The sequence below is a fragment of the Grammomys surdaster genome, unplaced genomic scaffold, assembly GCF_004785775.1.
Source record: "Grammomys surdaster isolate TR1022 unplaced genomic scaffold, NIH_TR_1.0 125276, whole genome shotgun sequence".
NCBI classification, from domain to species: Eukaryota; Metazoa; Chordata; class Mammalia; order Rodentia; family Muridae; genus Grammomys; species Grammomys surdaster.
In genome coordinates this window covers 404,051-425,227 of record NW_021620156.1, presented here as the reverse complement: position 1 = coordinate 425,227, position 21,177 = coordinate 404,051, and the positions used below count along the sequence as shown (strand labels likewise).

Below are 21,177 nucleotides of genomic sequence, written 5' to 3'. Positions count from 1 at the left end.
AAGAAGGGTGACAGTATGACAGGGACACAGAAATAAGGTTGCAGAATGATGAGAAGACAGGAAGAGAGCAAGATGTTAAAAGAGAGAGAGGGAGAGAGAGAGAGAGAGGGAGAGAGAGAGAGAGAGAGAGAGAGAGAGAGAGAGAGAGAGCGAGAGCGAGAGAGAGAGAGGGCACCACTTGGTGGAGACACAGTGACAAGGGTCTTTGATCTAGATGGATAGCTGAGACACTGCCCTAGCAAAAATATCAGCAGCCTCATGTTATTCTAATCTCTTTATCTCTACTATTAAATCCCAAGTGAGACCGATCAACAGTCCTGCAATCCATTAATTTTGAGTAGTTTTACCTGCAATGCATTCTATCGGGCTTTTTACTTTTCCGCTTAGTTAGTATGCTTATATGTGTGGATCAACACTAGTTGTTTTTACATGAAAAGTTTCTTGCTTCATATTTTTTGGCCACTTAGTCCCAAAAGGGGTTCAACTCCGTTCAGTTACTATTCACAGTTTTTTTCTGAAACCATATTACCTTTGGCTAGGAAGAATGTTAAAAAATATTTTGCAGCATGTTTTTCACATTTATAGAGGGGCTCAGCTGCAGAGCCCAAGGGAAGAAACAATTTCAAAATTTAAAATGGCAAGGAGGGTCTAACCGAAAAACCTGAAATGATTAGCGTGACTGCTTCACTCATTAACAAAGTTCAAAATATGCATGGTCACAAAAACATGACCTGAGCATATATTTACTGAATACTATGTGATCTTCATCAAGCAGACTCATATATTAATAGGATGTTCTCCTGTATTTTTATCTCTTCACTATTTCTGATTGTCAAATTTGTCTCTACCTCTATTTATGTTAATATCAATAAATGCTTTTATGTAATTACTGAAGATTTTCACCGTGAAGGAGATGTGGTGATTGGTGCATTTTTCCTCTTCATACATACTATACGAAGAACACAATTCCACATTCATATCTACCATATTATTATGAGGACCGTTATCTCCAGTCAGTACTATTATTAATTTTTAACATTCAGAATTCTTATGACTTATTGGTTAAGTCATTAAAATTTATTTTTTGTGGTTTTTTATTGGGACAACTTTTAGAGATTCTAAAATCTATTCTTCAAGTTTTTTTTTTCCATTTTGGCTTATTTTTGCCCCATGTGAAAAAAAAATGAAATGGTATTTTGACTGTACTCATTGTAGTTTCCTTGTTTGAATGTTAAATATTACCTCTTATTACCTATTCTGGTTAGACCATAATATCTGAGTCTTTTTCAATGTTGATATTTTAAGGAAAGATGGTTAATCTAAGCTTTTTAATAAAGGTCATAACATCTGAAGTCCTGCTCTGCTCTTCTGATAATAGATGATGTCACAGAGTGCAGTAGGTAGGTCCTGAGTGTTGCTGTGATAATTGAGGGAACCTGTTGTCTTTTGTTACATGCAGCTGAATTCAGAATTAGGGGGTCAAAAATATTTTTCCAGGTTACAAATATTTAATTTGTCATTACGTCAGAAAAAAATCAAATTCATGACAGAAATGAATTGACTTTTCTTATAAAAATTAATAATATTATCTCATACAATTCATTCACTAAGTGCAATTTTTCTTTTTTTCTTTTTTTCTTCTTTTAACATATAAGAATTTTAATTCATTCAATGCTCTTGTAATAAAAAAGTTTAGATCTTCCTTCATTAAAACACACACACACATACACACACACACACACACACACACACACACACACACACACACAATTCTTTCCCTGTAGTCGCTTCTCATCTTCTATCCTCAACTAAAATTGAATCGAATTTTGGTCATTTAAAACTTTGATACATATATATTCATTTATTTTTTAAATCAAATCATAACTTTTCATATAGCATTGACCACAAAAAGGCATATATACGAAAGACCTGGGGACATGCTTTTATCTTTCTCACTTAATCCTTCATTTATCCATTTAGAAATTTTCTGTGGATTTAAATGGATGATTTCTCTCTCTGTGATTCTTTTTTTTTCCTTTTTTTTTCATAATGAATAAATCTTTTTTTTATTGGATATTTTATTTACATTTCATATGTTATCCCCTTACCCATCCCCCACCCACCCGGGAACCCCCCCATCCCCTTACCCCTCCTCCTTCTTCTCTGTGGATGTAATCCCCACCTCCCCCCCCACTCCCACTTCCCCCCCCCGAAAAAACCCACCCCCTGGGGCGTCCAGCCTTCATGAGGTCAAGGATCTCATCTTCCACCTGTGCCCAGCAGGGCCCTCTACTCTTACATATTCAGCTGAAGCCCTGGATCCCTCCATAAGTGCTCCCAGGCTGGTGGTTAGGACCCTGGGAGCTGTAGTTGGTTGGTTTGTAACAATGAATTCGAGAGGTTCCTAGGTAAATGGATGGAACTAGAAATTATCATCCTGAGTGAAGTAAGCCAATCACAAAAGAACACACATGGTATTCACTCACTGATTATTGGATATTAGCCCAGAACCTTGAAATGCCCAAGATGCAACTCACAGGCCACATGAAGCTCATAAAAAAGGAAGACCAAGTGGGGGTGATTCAGTTCTTCTTAGAAGGAGCAACAAAATACTCAAGGGAGCAAACATGGAGACAAAGTGAGGGACAGAAACTGAAGGAGGGGCCATTTGAAGACCTTTCCTCCTGAGTATCCAGCCCATATGCAGTCACCAAAGGTAGATGCTGATGTGGAAGTCAGGAAGTACATGCCGATAAGGGCCTGATATGGATGTCTCCTCAGAGGCCTTCAAGAGTCTGACATATTCAGAGGCAGATGCTCACAACTAGCCATTGAACTGATCATGAGGTTCTCAATGGAGGATTTAGTGTGATTCTTATTTTTATGTTAGTAAGCATAGATGTTTTTCTTGTTCCTATCACATTTAAAAATGTATAAGTGGTCTGTCATATTCTTGTATATTAGCTTCTTAAATGTCACATTTTTTTTCCTTTTTTTTTTACAATGTTACCATTTTTCTAAAAAAAATTTCCCAATCTCTTTTATACCATTTTAATTACATTCAAGAATTAAGGTCAGCTGATTGATGGGAATCTGACATTAGCCAAGGGCAAAGAAACAGGCTTCAAGCAGGATTCTGATGTTAGGCTAGAATAAAGAAGTAATTTCAGGCAGGAATCTAAATCTTAGGCTAGAACAAAGAAGTAATCTCAGGCAGGAATCTAAGTCTTAGGCTAGAAAGGTCAGATTTTCTAAAGGGTTTTTTTTTTTTTTTACTTACCATGTAGGAATTGTACAAAGTGAATATTTATTGTATAGAGTGTCCCTGATGAATAAATAACTTTAAGAGAAATTGGTTTTATTTGATTGTCACATTAATAAAATAGTCCTTTCAAATTATTATTATATATAACATTTGTGTATGTGCACATACTTTTGAAGAAGCTCACATTTACAGCTGAAAGAAAAACTGTGAGGACGAATTTTCTTTTATTACAATGAGTGCATTGAGAACAAACACAGCTCCTCTGAGCTTGTGTCAGGATCCTGTAGTAGCTAATTCAATTGAGTAGCCAATATGTTCAGTCCTTTTATTGATCTTTCCAATACGGTTTCAAATCCAACTAAAAATTTGCTTTACATTTTCATGGGAATAAATTATTTTTCCTCACATCAATTAAAATAAGCATATGAACTAGTATGTCAAAGTGGTTTTTATCAACATACATTCATTCCTTCCATTTGTAACTTTATAAAGTTGACATATCAAAAGAATATATCCCTTGACAATTTAGATATTAGTTATGTATCATCATAAATACTATCATAATAAATAAAAACTATTTCCTGGAAATTCATTTTGAAATATTTCACTTTCTGTTATATTTTATTTATATTTGATATTTTATATTCATTGCTCAAAGTACAGCAAGTTACATGACAGCTAGAAATTTTCAATATTTATTCCCTGATAATATAAAAAATTTATCATTTTTAAAAGCAGAAATATTTAATTATAAACATATATATCTACTAATTCAAATGTGGACTACATTTGTTTGAAAAATAAAGAACCTATAAAATTTGAATTGTCAATTTTTTAGAAGATTTCTCTGGTAGATTATGAAATTCTGGAGTCTTTATGTCTATCTTATGTGTATTTTCAGTGAATCTAGTTCCAATCTTAACTGTATTTTGATTCTAAATTTGCCTTATGGTTGATATCCTTCTTTCTTTGAATTTCAGCAGTATGTTTCTTTTTTCAGCAGTATGAAGATAGACTGAATCATGAGTCCTCAAAAATTTCCTTCATGTCCTTCCTTTTATTTATGTTAACTAGAAAATCCTTTCCTTGTTGTTTTCCCTGTCACTTCCATTTGCCTTCTTTCATTTCCAGCTTTTCTTTGGCACTCAGATCTAATGTGTTAGCTTTATATTAGTGTGTTTTATAAGGAAGATATAATCTAGAGATATATTTTCAAGCAAAATTAGAAATACAAACACAATCAGCTCATAAAATATACAGCAAATTTTCTAGCCTAAGAGAGTTTAGCAAATTCTCACTGAGGTAAGTACTGAAGTCACTTGTTTTACAACATGCTAAGAATTATTCATCTTGCATAGATAGATGTGTTCATCCAACTAATATTTCAGATATGTATAAGCTGATTTTTTATAAAATTTATTCCATGCTTGAATAATATAAAATTAAATAGTATAATGTTTTACTTTATTTTATTGCAATTGCATAAGTAAATAGAGAAGGATATTTCATATAAGTCATTTCTTAGATGTTTCCACATGATTTTCCTGGTATTTTGTTGTGACTACCTTACTTCTTAAAATATCAATTCTAATTCATCAGAATTACATTTTTTCTGAGTACAATTTTATATTTTAATATTTAATTAAATTTCCAGTTTCATAACATTTTCACATAGTCTGACCCGCAGTAATTTGAGTAACACTTAAAAACATGTATGTAGTTTACATATGTTAATCAAAATGAATTTTTATCCAATCTCAGAGATACAAGATTCAAAGTCTCTGAGGTAAGAAATTTTTAAAAAATTAACAAAGTACGCTCTTTTTTTTTATTATTATTGGATGTTCTATTTACATTTCCTATGTTGTCCCCTTACCCCATCCCCCACCCACCCCGGAACCCCCAATCCCCTCACCCCTCCTCCTTCTTCTCTGTGGATGTAACCTCTATCTACTCCCCCCCACTCCCACCTCCCCACCCTCAAAATTCCCACCCCCTGGGGCATCCAGCCTTCATGAGGTCAAGGTTCTCTTCTTCCACCTATGCCCAGCAGGGCCCTCCACTCTTACATATTCAGCTGAAGCCCTGGATCCCCCCCCTAAGTACTCCCAGGCTGGTGGTTTAGACCCTGGGAGCTGTGGTTGGTTGGTATTATTGTTCTCCTCATGGTGCCGCAAATCCTTTCAGCTCCCTCAGTCTTCACTCTAACTCCTCTATTGAGAAACCCATGATCAGTTGTTTGCATCTGCCTCTGAATATGTCAGACTCTTGAAGACCTCTGAGGAGACATCCATATCAGGCTCTTATCAGCATGCACTTCCTGACTTCCACATCAGCATCTACCTTTGGTGACTGCACATGGGATGGATACTCAGGTGGAAAGGTCTTCAGACAGAGAACCCAGATGTCCTTCAACTGAGGAATGGATTCAAAAAATGTGGTATATTTACACAATGGAGTATTACTCAGCTATTAAAAACAATGAATTCGAGAGGTTCCTAGGTAAATGGATGGAACTAGAAATTATCATCCTGAGTGAGGTAAGCCAATCACAAAAGAACACACATGGTATTCACTCACTGATTATTGGATATTAGCCCAGAACCTTGAAATGCCCAAGATGCAACTCACAGGCCACATGAAGCCCATAAAGAAGGAAGACCAAGTGGGGGTGATTCGGTCCTTCTTAGAAGGAGCAACAAAATACTCAAGGGAGCAAATATGGAGACAAAGCGAGGGACAAAAACAAAGTACGTTCTTAATATGAACTTCCTTTTCCATTTATTAGTTTTTTGGGTGGGGGTTTGTATTTTTTAGATGTTTTCCAGAACCTAAGAGCCTTTTTGTGATGCTGGTACTTTTATTTTAATTAAATCTAACTTTCCTGTCATATGGCTGCTGTTCATCATGTATATTTGCTCCTAGCCTTATTAACACACCCTAATGTTTTTATCATTCTCACCTTTCTTTTCCTGAAGGCAAGTTACTCAAGTTGAAGTTCAATATTTCTTGATATTATTTCTGACAAAGTCTAACAAAATTCTCTTCAGTCTTTAAAACCTATTCAGACTGTGTAATTTTAGTATCATATAGACTTTCATTTGGTGGTGGATAACCATTTTGTAAATTCTTTCATTTGGAATAATATTACCTCTTTGGTAGACTACTTCGAAGCATTCCATAGTAAGAGAGAGAGAGAGAGAGAGAGAGAGAGAGAGAGAGAGAGAGAGACAGAGGATGTATATTTGTGTGTGTGTGTGTGTGTGTGTGTGTGTGTGTAAGTCTATGTCCTCCTTGGCTATTAACAAAGAGTCCTTGAATTAAGAAAAAGAAAGAACATTCATAAGGTTTTGCATAGAGCAAAGGGAAGAGATAATGACACAATTAACTCATAATATCAAGAATAGAAAGAAGAAAAATAGTTGTCATTTTCACAATATATTTATTATATACTTTGTGTTCTTTCAAAATTAGGCAGCCAATAGAGAAATGTCAAATCTGTTTTATTATAATTTTCTCCTTTCCCTGCTTTGTGATTGAAGATACTGAGCTCCTCTGTTGTCTTTAGCATATAATGCATAAAAGTGACTGTTAATTAATTACTTTTGTGTATGGAATTGTCAAGAATCATGTGATATATATATATATATATATATATATATATATGAATATACAGTATCTATCAAGGTTAAAATGTTATTTATTTTATTTCCCCAAATTAAACATCCTACCTATTGATTTTCCAGTGAAGATTATTTTATTTACTAATTATTTGTCTGCCTTCCTTGAAAAATAATATTCACTAATTTTTGATAATTACTTTTTGATATCAAATAACTATTAAATTATCTAATGCAATGTTCAATTAATTTCAAAACATGTAAATACATTTAAAATGAGCATTATAATAAGTCTCAACTATAAGAACACTTAGGTATCATAAGCAAAGATCACATGCCACAGCTATCAGGCTTTTAATCTTGAATTATATGTTTCAGTAGCTCTGTTGATTCCCATAATATTATCATTATTAAGACTAATATGTTTCTTTTTGTTTATGTGTGTATGTGTGTGTGAATTATTATTTGATTGTGTTAATTTTGAGCTTTGGATGGTTTGTGGCAATACGATTTCTGGGAACCATACTTGGGTTCTGTGGAAAACGAACACTCTAAATTGCAGAAATAGTTCTTCTCTCCTACTATACAATTATCCCCTGCAAATCATATTCAATATATTTAAACACATACACAGTTCAGTATATTGATCATATTCTCCAAAGCTCTAACCTACTTCATTATCCACAATTTTTTGCTAGTATATCTTTTACAATCTAACTTTAATTTTAGTCCTTCCCTCCTTAATTAATTCCTCATTTTGTTCCCCAAGTACTCTTGAGTGTGAAGCCATTCTAGAATCTGATTTGCCTAAGAGGTATCAGAATATTGAAAAAAATCCTGATTCTTCTTCCAGCAGTTATCATGTTACAATACTGTTATGCTTGAGTAAAAAGGGCCCTCACAGACTCATATGTCTAAAAGCTTGTGCTACACTGAACAGCATATTAAGGGGGCATGGTCACTGGAGTATGAGTGACCTTGGTGTTAGAGGTGGTTTTGAAATCTAAGAAGTTTAAATCTGTCCAGGGTCTTCAGTTCTGCTGCCTGCAGGAGAAAATGTAATACTTTCATCTCTGTCTCTAGGACCACGTCTGCCGGCATATTGCCATGTTTTTCACTATGATAAAATGGATAACACCTATGAAACTATAACCTGGCATTGCAAGGGGCTGTGTGTCTCATTACAGCAATAAAACCCAGTGAACCCAGAAATTTAAACCAAGGACTGGAGTTTTGTTGTGATAGGCAAGGTTTTCTGTTTGTAGAAGAAAAGAGCATAAATTTTGTTGAGGACATCAGTGAAATATATCAAATGCTGCTTGATGAGCCATCCTAGCAGGAACTTGGAATAAATGTTGCTGGGTGTTGTACTCTGTGTTCCTGGCTAAAGTAGTTTCAGAGGAGATGAATGTTAGTATGTTTCCTAGAAATAGTGCTTGTTATTTTTGAGCAAATACTATTGCTACTTTTTTTTTAATCTAGTCAAAAACATCTCTTGGAAGCTAAAATGAAAAGATATAGACAATCTTTGAATTATAAAATCTCAACAGTCTCTTATTGCCTCTGCTTTGTGGTTATTTCTGTCCACTGTTATAAAGATCCATAATGATAAGAAAGAACCTGAGGGAGAAACATTATAGATTGTACTTTTTGTATATAATACACAAAGAAAAGAAATTGAGGAGAAAAAAGAATAAGAGTTAGAATGGTGCTAAATCCTGTGCTCAAATAGACAAACTGACTGAAAGCCTGATGGTAAATGGAATGAAGGCAGTGGAGACATTAGAACAAGATTCCACCCAGTCATGTGAAAAGGAGTTCATGAAATACTTATGCTGGGTGTAGTGAACCACAACTGTAATTCCAGTTGTTGGATTTCTGAGTTTGAGCCAAGCCTGGACTACAGGTTAAGATTTAGTTTATTAAAAAATAGCTATTAAAGGGAATTAACAAGAAGAGAAAGCTGGTGGTGATTTAATTTGGGGGTGGGTGGGTGTGGGGCATGTTCCAGCTCTAATAAGCAGGAGAACTTTGCAGCTGCAGCCATGTGGTTCTGGCTTTAAGAGCCAATCATAGAAGAAAAGTGTTATTGACTCTTTCTCTGTAAAGAAGGAAAGATGGTAAGGTCAAGAGTTCATCCAGGAAGTGTTTGCATCCTAGAGGACCCATTATGTGAAGGTTTAAAGGGGTAGCCTTTATTTCCATTAAGATCAAATGATGAATAAGATGACTCAGCCCAGGGATACCAATGAGGGATACCCAGGATGTCCTAAGCTAGAATATTATCCACTAGCAATTCCAGACTGTCATACTGAGAAAAATACATTAGAGTTGTAGTAAGTCTGACACATATGAAATTTAATTAATTTGGAATACTGTTCAATAAACATATTGTTTCTAAAATATGATTGGTCTGATAATAAAATGGTGTATATTCTTAATTAAATATCTCAAAATATGAAAATACATGAAAATTTGAAAGAAAGTGATTCATGATATGTAAACTCATTTTTTGTATATTCTAGTGATTGATAAAAATATGTGCTTTCAGGAACTATAATTAATGAGTAAAATTAAATGATCTTGCCAAATTACAACATATTTACCCAACCTAGTTCCACATATTCATGGTGCAAAACTTAAGTTGCATATTTTATGTAAACAAACATGAACTATGAAGTTAAATGTACTCAATATATGGTTCAGGTTGAATTCTTCTTGTGTGTATTTTTTAATTTATACAGGTATAATTTTAAGAACTACCAATATATTTTGGCTTTGGTATCTGCTATTGAGGAGATCAATGGGAACCCCAAAGTTTTACCTAATATATCTTTTGGATTTGACTTCAACAATGTCAGATTCACTGAGAAAGACATTCTTATCAATGCCTGTTTTTGACTCACAGCTCAAGGGCGCAACAAGATTTCACCAATTGCAATTGTGACAGAAGAAATTTTACTGCTGCCCTCACAGGAACATCATGGACAACATCTGCCCAAATTGGAACCTTACTTCAACTCTTTACATTTCCTCAGGTAAGACAATTTAGAGTATGGAAACTGAAAATCTGGTTTCTTTGTTCATATTACAAGTGTTTAAAAACTACAAAAGGGGTATTTGAATTATTTAACATCAAAGCAAGTACTCAAACATTTTGATAGTAATCCAAATTTCTCTTGCATGCAAAAGAAAGGATGATGACATAAACAAAACCAGGTAGGTCCTTGAAACAAATAGGTTTGACAGGAATATCAGTAAAATTTTGTAAATGGAATTTTTCTTTAAAACTGAGATAAAACTACCTTTTTTTCCTGTTGTTGTTTGTTGCTTCCAGAATAAAATTTTGCTTGATGTTAATATTATTATTCTTACTTGGTTCAGCTTTCTTTTGGACCTTATGATCCCATCTTGAGTGGCTGTGTTCAATTCTCCTCCCTGTACCAGATGGCCTCCAAGTATATATCTCTTTCCCTTGGCATTGTATCTTTGTTGGTTCATTTTAGGTGGTCCTGGGTTGGTCTCATCCTCCCAGATGACCACAAAGGGAATATAATTTTATCAGAACTCAGAGAAGATATCGAGAGAAAATGAGTTTGCATAGCTTTTGTGAAAATGATCCCAGTCACATGGACTTCAAATTTTAACAAATTCTGGGAAAATATGGATGAGACAAATGTCATAATTATTTATGGTGACATCGATTCTCTCACAGGTCTAATGTGAAATATTGGGCAAAGATTGTTGACAGGGAAAGACTGGGTCATGAACACTGAACCTCATATTACTGACTATGCTGATTATTTCATGCTTGACTCATTTCATGGTAGCCTAATTTTTATACCCAATTATAGAAAGAGCTTTGAGCTTACTAAGTTTATTCAAACAGTTAATCCTTACAAATACCCAGAAGATATTTACCTTCCTAAGTTATGGCATTTGTTCTTCATGTGTTCATTTTCTGATACTGACTGTCGACTATTGTCTTACTGTCAATTGAATGCTTCTCTGGATGTGTTACCTAGTCATATATTGGACATGGCAATCAGTGAAGAAAGCACCAATATCTACAATGCTGTGTATGCTGTGGCTCACAGTCTCCATCAGATGAGTCTTCAACAAGTACAAATACAACCACATGAAAATGGGGGTGAAATCGCTTTCATGCCCTGGCAGGTAATAACCACTCTTCTATATTGTATTATCAGAACCCTGATATATGAGATCTTCAATGGCAACAAGGTAGATATTGTAAAACTATGTTCATCCTTTCTACATTCATAGGAATTTTGTGTTTCTAAATTCATTTAGAGGTCAAGGCAGTTTAACTTTTGCATTGCTGATAAATGGGATGAAAAGTTACAGAAGGATATGTTGTTAGTCAATACAAATGTCATTTTATCAAAAACTGAATAAACAATATTCTCATAATAATAGTTGCAGTAAAGGTCAGTAATTTTCCTGTACATTTCTTACAACAGGAATTAATAATTAAGCATTAACGTGAAACAAAGAGAGTATTTTATACATAAATAATGCTCTTTTATTACCCTTTAGCCGTCAGCACACCCATTTTTGGATTTAAATCTCTGAAGATATTCTGAAAGCAAATGGGTCTGGATAGGTTTCCAAAATGTTAACATTTTCATGAGTCAAAAAGCATTCATTCAATACCTGAGGTTGTTCAAATTTTTTCTCTTGAAGCTGAATTATCATTCAGAAGCAAAATAGTATCCCATATACTCTGTCATTCATTTATTTAACATTAATGATAGCTTCATTAATTTGACTTTCAGATCATAAATTAAGATAAATAAGATAAAATCTAAACCTTAAGTTTACCTCAGCCTCTTGGACACAGTGTAATATAAATTCATGAATCTCTTTTAGCTTAACATTTTCCTGAAGGACTTTCATGAGAGAGACAACATGTGTTTAGGTGGGAGACAGAAGGTAGATGCAGAATATGATATTCTTAACCTTTGGAATTTACCAAAGGGTCTTGGAAAAATGTGAAAATAGGATCTTTTTCATCAAATGCTCCTGGGACCAACAGTTGTCTTTATCTGACCAAATGATACAATGGGCAGAAGGATTTTGAGGTGGGTTATCTATTAAATCAATGCTTTAAGCTTGTGGTAATAATAAAATTTTAATTTTAGATGAAATAATACTTGTTTTTGACTTAAGGTACATCATTCTTAGATTACTTGTATAAAATTCCACTATGGTAGTACTACGGTACTGTGTTTTTCTCATTCCTTGATTCAGAAGAGTGGAAGTATTTAGTGTTAATTATTGCCCACCATATTCATTCATATGAATATTGTTTATTGTCCACCTGTTAAAAATTAGGAGCATATTGGAAGAGGAAATTCCAGTTACAAATTATTTGCCTCTTGTTTAAATATATTTTAGCAAATTTTTCATTTGGGATCAATAAGAGGAAACAATATAAAATTTACTTTATATTGTGTGATCAAATTAAGTCCTAATATGACTTATTGAATAAAACAGTATCTTTTTGGTTTTCTTTCCAGAAACATGTAAGTCAGATATGGGTAGGAGCCTGAGAGCAATGGTTAGGCATGAGCATAGGCTCAAGAACCAGAAAGATAATGTTTCTATGCATCCAAATATACAGTAAGAACAATAACAAAGCTAGACCTGAGGAAAGAATTAAAATGTTTCAACTGCTTTGAAATAAATTTTCAAGCAAATATGTATCTCTGAAAGGTTAAAATACTTCACAAATCATGTCACAAAAATGGAAATAGGCACCAAAATACTTTAGGCTATATAGTATTTAAAATACCATATAGTAACTCTGTTAGCATCTCTTAACTGTTCATATATTCTCAATAGATCCACTGACAATTTTGCTTAAAATTCTATCCCATGAACAATTGGGCTAGCTTTATCAGCCACTGGAAAAGAAGACAAGCTTTATGTTTGGAAGGAGATTCACTGGAATTTATCTTGTATATTCTATGAGATACACACACAAAGACACAAACACACACACACAAAGACACACACACACACAAAGACACACACACACACACACACGAAAGCCTACCTGTTTTCAGGAGGTCTGCCCTAATCAAGGACATAGGAGGACTGCCCTAATGAGGGAGCCCTGAGGTGTGCTCAAACCAGAGACATAGGATGCATGACCTAATCAGAGACTGCAATGCTTTACTCCCAGGAGGCCTGTCCCAATTGTGGTCACAGAGCTCTATCTGTCTCCAAGAAAGGTTGCTCCAATCTGAGATACCCAGGCCAGTTAACACAAGTGGTAACCAGATGTCAATTAGCCGGCAAATAAAAGATAAGCAACAGAAAACAATATAATTTGGCACCATCAGAACCCAGTTCTCCTACACAGCAAGCTCTGGATACCCTACCTCAAGTGAAGAGCAATATTTTGATCTAATATCCCATCTCGTGAAGATGATTGAGATCTTTAAGTGGACACAAATAAATAACTCCCTTAAAAAAGACAGGAAAGCACAAGCAAACAGGTAGAAGACCTTAAAGAGGAAACAAAAAAATCTATTAAAGAAATTCAGGAAAATACAATGAAACAGGTGAAGGAATTTAACAAAATGACTGAAAATCTAGAGATGGACATGGAACCCATAAATAAATTGCAAATGGATGCAACACTGGAGATGGAAAACCTAGGAAAAAGAATAGGAACTAGAGATGCAATCATCACCAACAGAAAGAAATACAAGAGAAAAATCACAGGCATAAAAGATATCATAGAAGTAGGGAAATAGAGGGATCTGGGAGGGAAAGAAGAGGAGGAATAAAATGGGGGCCAGTTCAGATATGGGAAGAGATGGGGAAGAAGTGCAGACTGTCAGGAATTTGAAAGGAGATGTGTAGCAGTGGTGGAGCGGGAAGAGGAGGTAGCCACGAGAAAGTCCCAGGTGACAGGGACTTTCTAGTCCCAAGCCCCAAGATGTTCCCAGGACCCAACATGGAGGACATTAGCTGAAATACCCCAAAAAGGGGAGAGAAAACCTGTAGAGACTGTATCCAGTAGAAGTGAAAAGTCCCTGGTTGATGAGTGGGGCTAAACATGCGCCTCAAGTATATAAACCCAGAATTCCTCCTGTAAAAAGGAAATGGAGGGACAAAGAGTGGAGCAGAAACTGAAGGAAGGGCCACCCAGAGACTGCCCCACCTAGGGACCCATCCCATCTGTAGACACCAAACCCAGACACTATTGCAGATGCCAAGAAAAACTTACTGACAGGAGCATGGTATAGTAGTTTCCTGAGAGGATCTTGCAGAGCCTGACAAGTACAGATGCGAATGTATTCAGCCAAACAAGAATCTGAGAGTGGGGACCCCAATGGTGAAGTTTGGGTAAGGACTGAAGGAGATGAAGGGGTTTGCAATCCCATAGGAAGAACAACAATATCAATCAACCAGTGTCCCCAAAGCTACCACAAAAGAATATAACTTATTCTCACCACATCTTTGAACCTTCTTCAAAAATGACCATATACTCAGTCACAGAGTAAGGATAAAGAGATGCAAGAAATTTGAGATGACTACTTGTAGCTTATCAGAGCACCATAGCTGAAATCTTGTCTTAAATGAGAAGGAAAGCAATACAAACCCTACAGCCTCATGGAAGCTGAACAATGGTCACTTCAATGATCTCTGGCTAAGGGAAGAAATAAAGAAATTGCCAACTTTCTAAAGTCCAAAAAGAAAAAAAAAACGAAGAAGAAAGAAAAAAAAAAAGGAAAGTACAACTTACCCAAATTTATGAGACAATGCGAAAGTAGTACTAAGAGGAAAGTTCATAGCACTTAGTTCCTCCATAAAGAAATTAGAAAATTCTCATACCAGCAATTAAAAAGTATATTAGAACGTTCTAGTTAAAAGTAAGCACACCTAAGAGGAATAGACGGTAGGAAATAATCAAAAATCAGAACTGAAATTGATCACTTAGAAACAAAAGAAACAAAACAATCAACAAAACAAAGAGCAGTTTCTTAGAGAAAATCAACAAGGTACAGCAAACCTTAGCCAAAATAAACAAAACACAAAAAGAGACTGTCAGAATTCAAGAAGCTACAAATTAGCATGTACTCTTCCTGAGATGAATTTGCATTAGATAAAATATCTACAATGTGCCCTAGTCCAATGGGGCATTGAACTGGGATCAGAAGACCTGGAAGAGAGAACTAGGGGACAGGGGACACAAAGAATGAGCGGCTTGACTATAGTCTGATTAAACCACTGATTTTACTTTTTTCACAGAGGGGTTATATGCACATAGAGGCAGGATGTGGGGAAGGGGATGACACAGGAGCGTTGGTGTTCAGGTGAATTTCAGATATCTTCCAAAACAGGGTATCGGCTGGGTAAATGTTCAGGGAACAGGTCACTTATGATTCTGTCCATGATTCATTGTCCTTATCTAAGCTGGTACTATCCACCAAGGCTACCCAAGGTGTATGAATATCCACAAGACTGATGACTGCTTGTTCTTTTCCAGGGTGATAAATTTCCACCAAAGCTGACTGTTTATAATAACTTACACCTATCTATTTCAGTGATTTTCCACAATGACCCAAGAATTTGTGTTAGCAGGCTGACTTAGGCTTGTTGTTGATTTTAGGCTTCAGTGCATAAGCAAGGCTGCGCCTTACATCTCCTCCCTTCTCCAAGTATAGAAGGACCATGGCGATTCCAATCTTGCAAAGGCAGGGATAGAGGCCTGACCTCCAGTAATTAAAGGGGACCTTGTAATGACTCTGGTCCTCCTGTTGTTTTTCAGTGAGGCATGAGGGCCATACCCATCCTGATGTCTTTTTCCTGGAGAGGGGATATTTTTAACATCAATCCCTATACAGTCAGGCTTGTCCCTCAGGAAACCCAGGAAGTTATTTTTAATTTTTGATTTATATTCCCTTTAAGCGCTTAGCCTCGCAGCCTAAGCAAGAATTTAGATCGCCAGTCAGAGGGAGTTCTTGAATTCTTGATCTTTCCAATACTTTTAGCATGAAAGGCTGTTGAAATTTGTCACAGGTTTTTCAGCACCTAATGAGATATGTACTTTCATTGCAAACTTATCAGACAGCAGAAAAGTTAAGGTGGCCCTGGCAAAAGTCCCACTAGAAGATGGTGAAATAAATATCTGTACGAGAATTCTACCAGGTAAAGTTGTTTCCTCAACATCCAGGATAGGTTCAGAGCAGCTAGTCCCAGGTGTTCCAGCCTCCTAGACTCCTTCAGTCAAGCCTTCACTTTCCTATCCACAGATATTCCCACAGAGCCTGTACAGTGAATGTAGTACCCCAATTATCTTGGGATATCCATGAAATCATTGCCACTAGACACTGCCCCCTATAGGGAGTAATCTAAAGAAATCAATACTCTAATTCCTGCAAGAAAGGGGTAATAGTTGTTGCTTGTTTCATTTTCCAGGCTTTGATAGTGGTTCCATTTTTTGGTGGTTTTGGTCTGGAGAAAAACATATTCTGAGATCTTCTTTTCTCTCTCTTCCCTGTATCCTACTTTTCTCCTGTCTAGAATTAGGGGATAAAACAGGGTGAAATGTGAGGTGAAAGAGAAAAGAAGTGCAGAGTATAGTAGCTCTGTAAAAGAGAAGAGAAATGTGGACTATCCTATCTCCTTTTATGCTGGTAGCCAGCTCAGCCTGGCATGGATTTAACCAGGTCACGGCTTAGGACATAGATGAAAAGACTGATCGTCTCTGGTCTTATAGCTCTCTAACTATACTGAATGCTTGTTGATGACTTCTGTAGATTAAAAGTCTTTCACTCATTCTGTAGCTGAAAACTGCTGGCTTCTTTTCTTCTTAAAAATCTCTGTGCTTTATTAAATGTTGTAACTTCATTTTATTGTTCTGTGCTTCATTAAATGTTGGAAATTAAAGTGTTTATTACTGTTTTTTTCTTCATAATATATCAAAAACTTAACTTTTTATTACTGTTCTGTGCTAAAACATGAACATTTTCTTACTTGTGCTTAAAATATACTAATATCTGACAATTAACACATACTGTTTAGTAATGGTAATTCAGTAAAGGATTTATTGCTAGTTTTCTCTTCTGGTCAGCTTGTTCAGTTAACTTACTGTGAACCAGAAAGGAAGTAAAAGAAAAGAATCAAAATGGTTTACACAGGCAAATATGCAGAGACACATATACACTCATACATGCTCTCTCTCTCTCTCTCTCTCTCTCTCTATCTGTGGCCAAACATCTGTCACAGTCAATTCTATAAGCATTCTTGCATGCCTACACACACACACACACACACACACACACACGTATATAACCATATAAATTTGCATGAATAGATGGATGGATGGGACAAAGCTCCCCAAACCAAATCATCCAATCAAACATTTTATTTCTTTTCTCTGTCCTTTCCATACCTTCTAAGACAAAATGTTCTTTAGAAAATTAAAACAAAATAAAATTTTACACAACATGGAAGCTACAGAAAAATTTTGATATTAAGTTCAAACTACTGTTTCATTTTATATGCTTGTTATGAATTCAAAGCAACAGTTTTTGCATGGTCTTGCCTTATAATAGTGCAAACACGTGGCTTTATCTTTGGACCTAAATGTTTTTGCTTGAACACAAACTTGTCCCAAATCTATTTCTCTTTTTAGTGTATTTATGAAATCTCATTGTATTTCTTATCATGCAGACTTTACTTACTATTATGAGGAGTGAGCATGTTCTATTCTTGATTGCAAATTTATTACATCTTTATAGCCAAGCAACTAAGAACATCTCTTAAAACTTTCTACCTGAAATTAAGTGAATCAAATCAGAACTTACATAGAATTATTAATTCATGTTAACACTGTTAATTCATGATCAATAGTTTGAGCTAATGGCCAAAGATTATTATATTAATTTAATAGTTATAGGAAATGCCTATCAGCCTTAAGAAGTAATCCTGTCATTAAGATTCTTTGGAACCTTGAAAATGAACACATCCACCATAGACCATGCAAAAATAGAGGGTCACCTACAGAAAGGCTACCTTCTAGCCTTAGCCTATGCTAGATGATTACTGTCACTTTTAGACTGAGAAAATGAGAAAAAAAGACACTAATTACTTAGATTGGTAAGGATTTTTGTATGATGATAGAAATCTTAAAATTATGAAGATTTAAATAGATTAACAATAATTAATGTGAGATATATGTCTAACTGCTTATATTTTTGCCAAATGCACATTACCCAGGTGATAAATAGCTTAGATAAGTAACAGCATATGTTTCCAGGTACCCCATGAAAACCTTACCCTAGGTCAGATATTTAGACATACTCCCAAATCACTCAGAGGCTTGAAGAAGATTCTGGCTTCCTAAAATGGGAATGAGCTGAAAGCAACAATTTTTACATGGCCTTGTCTTATCATAGTGAAAACATGTGGCTTTATCCTTGGACATAAATATTTTCCCTTGAACATGAATTTCCTTATCTTGTCTCTAGGAGAGAAACTTGTGCCCCTTTCATTTAAAAAGGACTGTTATCAATTAACTTATCAAAGTCAGTACTGTCCACTGGGACTTGTCTCCCTGAAAGATAACCTTGGCAGATTGAAATCAACATTGTTCCTTTTCAACCCATGGAGTGGCTACTTTTGTTTCTTTACTGTGCCCAAATTCAGGATTAGAAAACTCTAAAGTCTCTTGATGAGCTGTATCCATGATTAAAAGTTTAATTTGAAAGTAAAAGAGCTACAGATTAATTTTGAAGGCTTAGCCTACATTTCTTGTCATTAAAAAGCTAGTCTTGTAAAGTATCAAGGGTAGTTTTAAAAACTTCTGTTTGTAATTAATTGAATTAATTGATTAATCCAATTAATCAGCCACAATATAAAAGATCAAGTTTTTAAAATAAATTCAGAGCTGTCCTTTTAGTCACGATCACAACAGATGCAAATATTAACAATTACAAGGCTTCACCAAGTCTTGGGTCTCAGTGGAAAAATATTGAAACATACGGCTTTAAGCTATTGTAAACAGGCAGCTTTGTGGAAATTTACCAGCCCGAGTAGTCATAGACCTTGCAAATAAGTAGCCTTGGCAGACAATACCAACTTAGATAAGGACAAGCGAGTCATAGTCAGAGTGACTTGTCCCCTGAATCCTCACCCAGCCGATACCTGGTTCTAAAAGGTATCTGTATTCCTCCTGAACACCTACACTCCAGTGTCTTTCCCTTCCCCACATCCTGCGTTTCTGTGTTTATAACCCCTGTGTGAATGAATTATGATTTGAGAAAAAATAAATGTAAAAAAATATTAATATACATTTTAAAAAAACAATTACAAGGCTTATTTTGCCTATTATATATGTTTTCCTGGTTAAGCTTATGATTATTAACAAGAAACCAGCAAAGGTCATTTATTTACATATACTTTGGACAGATAGATTTTCCTCAAATACTTCAGATATCTTCAGAATGTGGCATTTTAGGTGGTTTAATATTTAAAGAATAAGTTTTTGTAATAGAGACTCACATCAGGTCCTAGCAGTATTCTTTCTCTCCTACAAAAAAAGGTGATTGGCAAAATGGACCTTTATATTGACAGTATGCCAAAAGTTTCAAAAGTGGCAACTGTGTTATAATCTTCTCATTACTTTCACTGCTGACAGGACACTTACAGAACTGTTAACAAGTAAAACACTAGGTGATTGATTGCCCCCCACTTTGGCTAGATAAGGTAGGACATTCTCTCTAAGTTTTTAATTCAAAGTAAAACCTGTAAGGTCTTCTAGGTCTGGCTACCAAAGACGTATCGACCCAATGACAAAGTAGGAGTCTATGTAGCCAGTAATTCTGTGTAAATTTTGTTGGATTCAGAAGCTGCTTGCTATATACCTGATGATGACCCCAGTTTCACATATCACTCTCATGTCTTTGATCTTTTAAAGACAAGTCTCCTGATAGATGTAAATGTTCATAAGTCTAACATTAATCAGTGGAATTCTGCTTATATTATCATAATTAAAAGCTCAAAATCTTAAATTTCCTTTGGTTGTCTTCGGAGTATAAAATTAAAAGGCGTATTTCATTGTTCTCTTCTGACAAAAAAAATTCTACAAATAACACACCAAGATAGATAGTAGGAGTACTTTGTTCAAAGTTGTGAAACATAAATGAACTGGATATTGTAAATATAATACTTATTCTGATATTTCTCATAATTGTTTTTATTGTATATGATGTCCTAATGTGAGAGATAAAGCCCATTTTTTGGAGTAAAAGGGAGAGATGTTGATGTATCCTATGCTTACACATACGGTGTCAAATGACTATGAATGTATGTTCCTTTATTAAAACTTACAAATTGTTTTTGTGGCATGTTAGTTGCTGGAAAGATATATGGTATTGTCATTTCTGTAACTCACAATTACTGCTTTTTCTCTATAAATGTTTGTGATTTCCTTGTCTGCCAAAAAGTCATTATTTTCTGAGATTATCATGTTAAAGTGTTAAAATGAAAACTTCTGTGGAATAAGCCAAAAGGTAACCTTACTGGGCAGAGTCCTGATAGTGATTTGTTTATGGTGAGTGACCTGTGAAATATCTCACACTATTTTTTTGTTATTTTCTCATTTGTTTGTTTTGTCTGTTTTTGTTTTCCTTATTTTTCATGTGTATGAGAAAATAATGGAACTTAATAAAGAAAGTGCTAAAAGCTGTATTTGTGTCATAGCATGCAAAAAGATGGTAGGAAAGGAATGAAGAGATGCAGAAAAAGGATGATGAATGATGTGAGGAGAGCAACAGAGTACTTAGGTAACCAGAGAAAAATCCACTTGGTAGGAACTAAGGGGAGAGTGAGTAAGGACTAGAATGTTAGCTGAGAAACTGCCCATGAAAAAATAGTATCAACAATATTATACAGATACCTCTGTGTCTTTACTATTAAGCTACAAATAGGATCTCTCAAATTCCCTGCAATATATTATTTTTCAGTGGATATTCCTGCTATGTTTATATTTTGGTCGTTTCCTTTTTTATGTCCTTGGGCTACTCTGATATAACATGTGGAGAGCAGCCTAAATTGTTTTCATATAAAAAGTTTCCTACTTCATATTTTTATCCAATTCATCCCAAGAGGAATTCAACCCCGATCTCCGGCTATTTGTACCATAGTCTGAAACCATAGTACCTTTGGCTATTAAAGGATAGGAGTCAACTTTTAGTCTAAGTTGTTTTTCATTTGAATAGAGGGCCTCAGATGTAGAGCCTAAGAGGAATA

General features: G+C 35.1%; 1 pseudogene; it reads left to right on the top strand.

Annotated features, from left to right (window-relative positions):
* The first annotated feature begins 792 nt into the window (after positions 1-792).
* Positions 793-21,177, top strand: part of LOC114637338 — a 41,397-nt pseudogene continuing 21,012 nt past the window's right edge.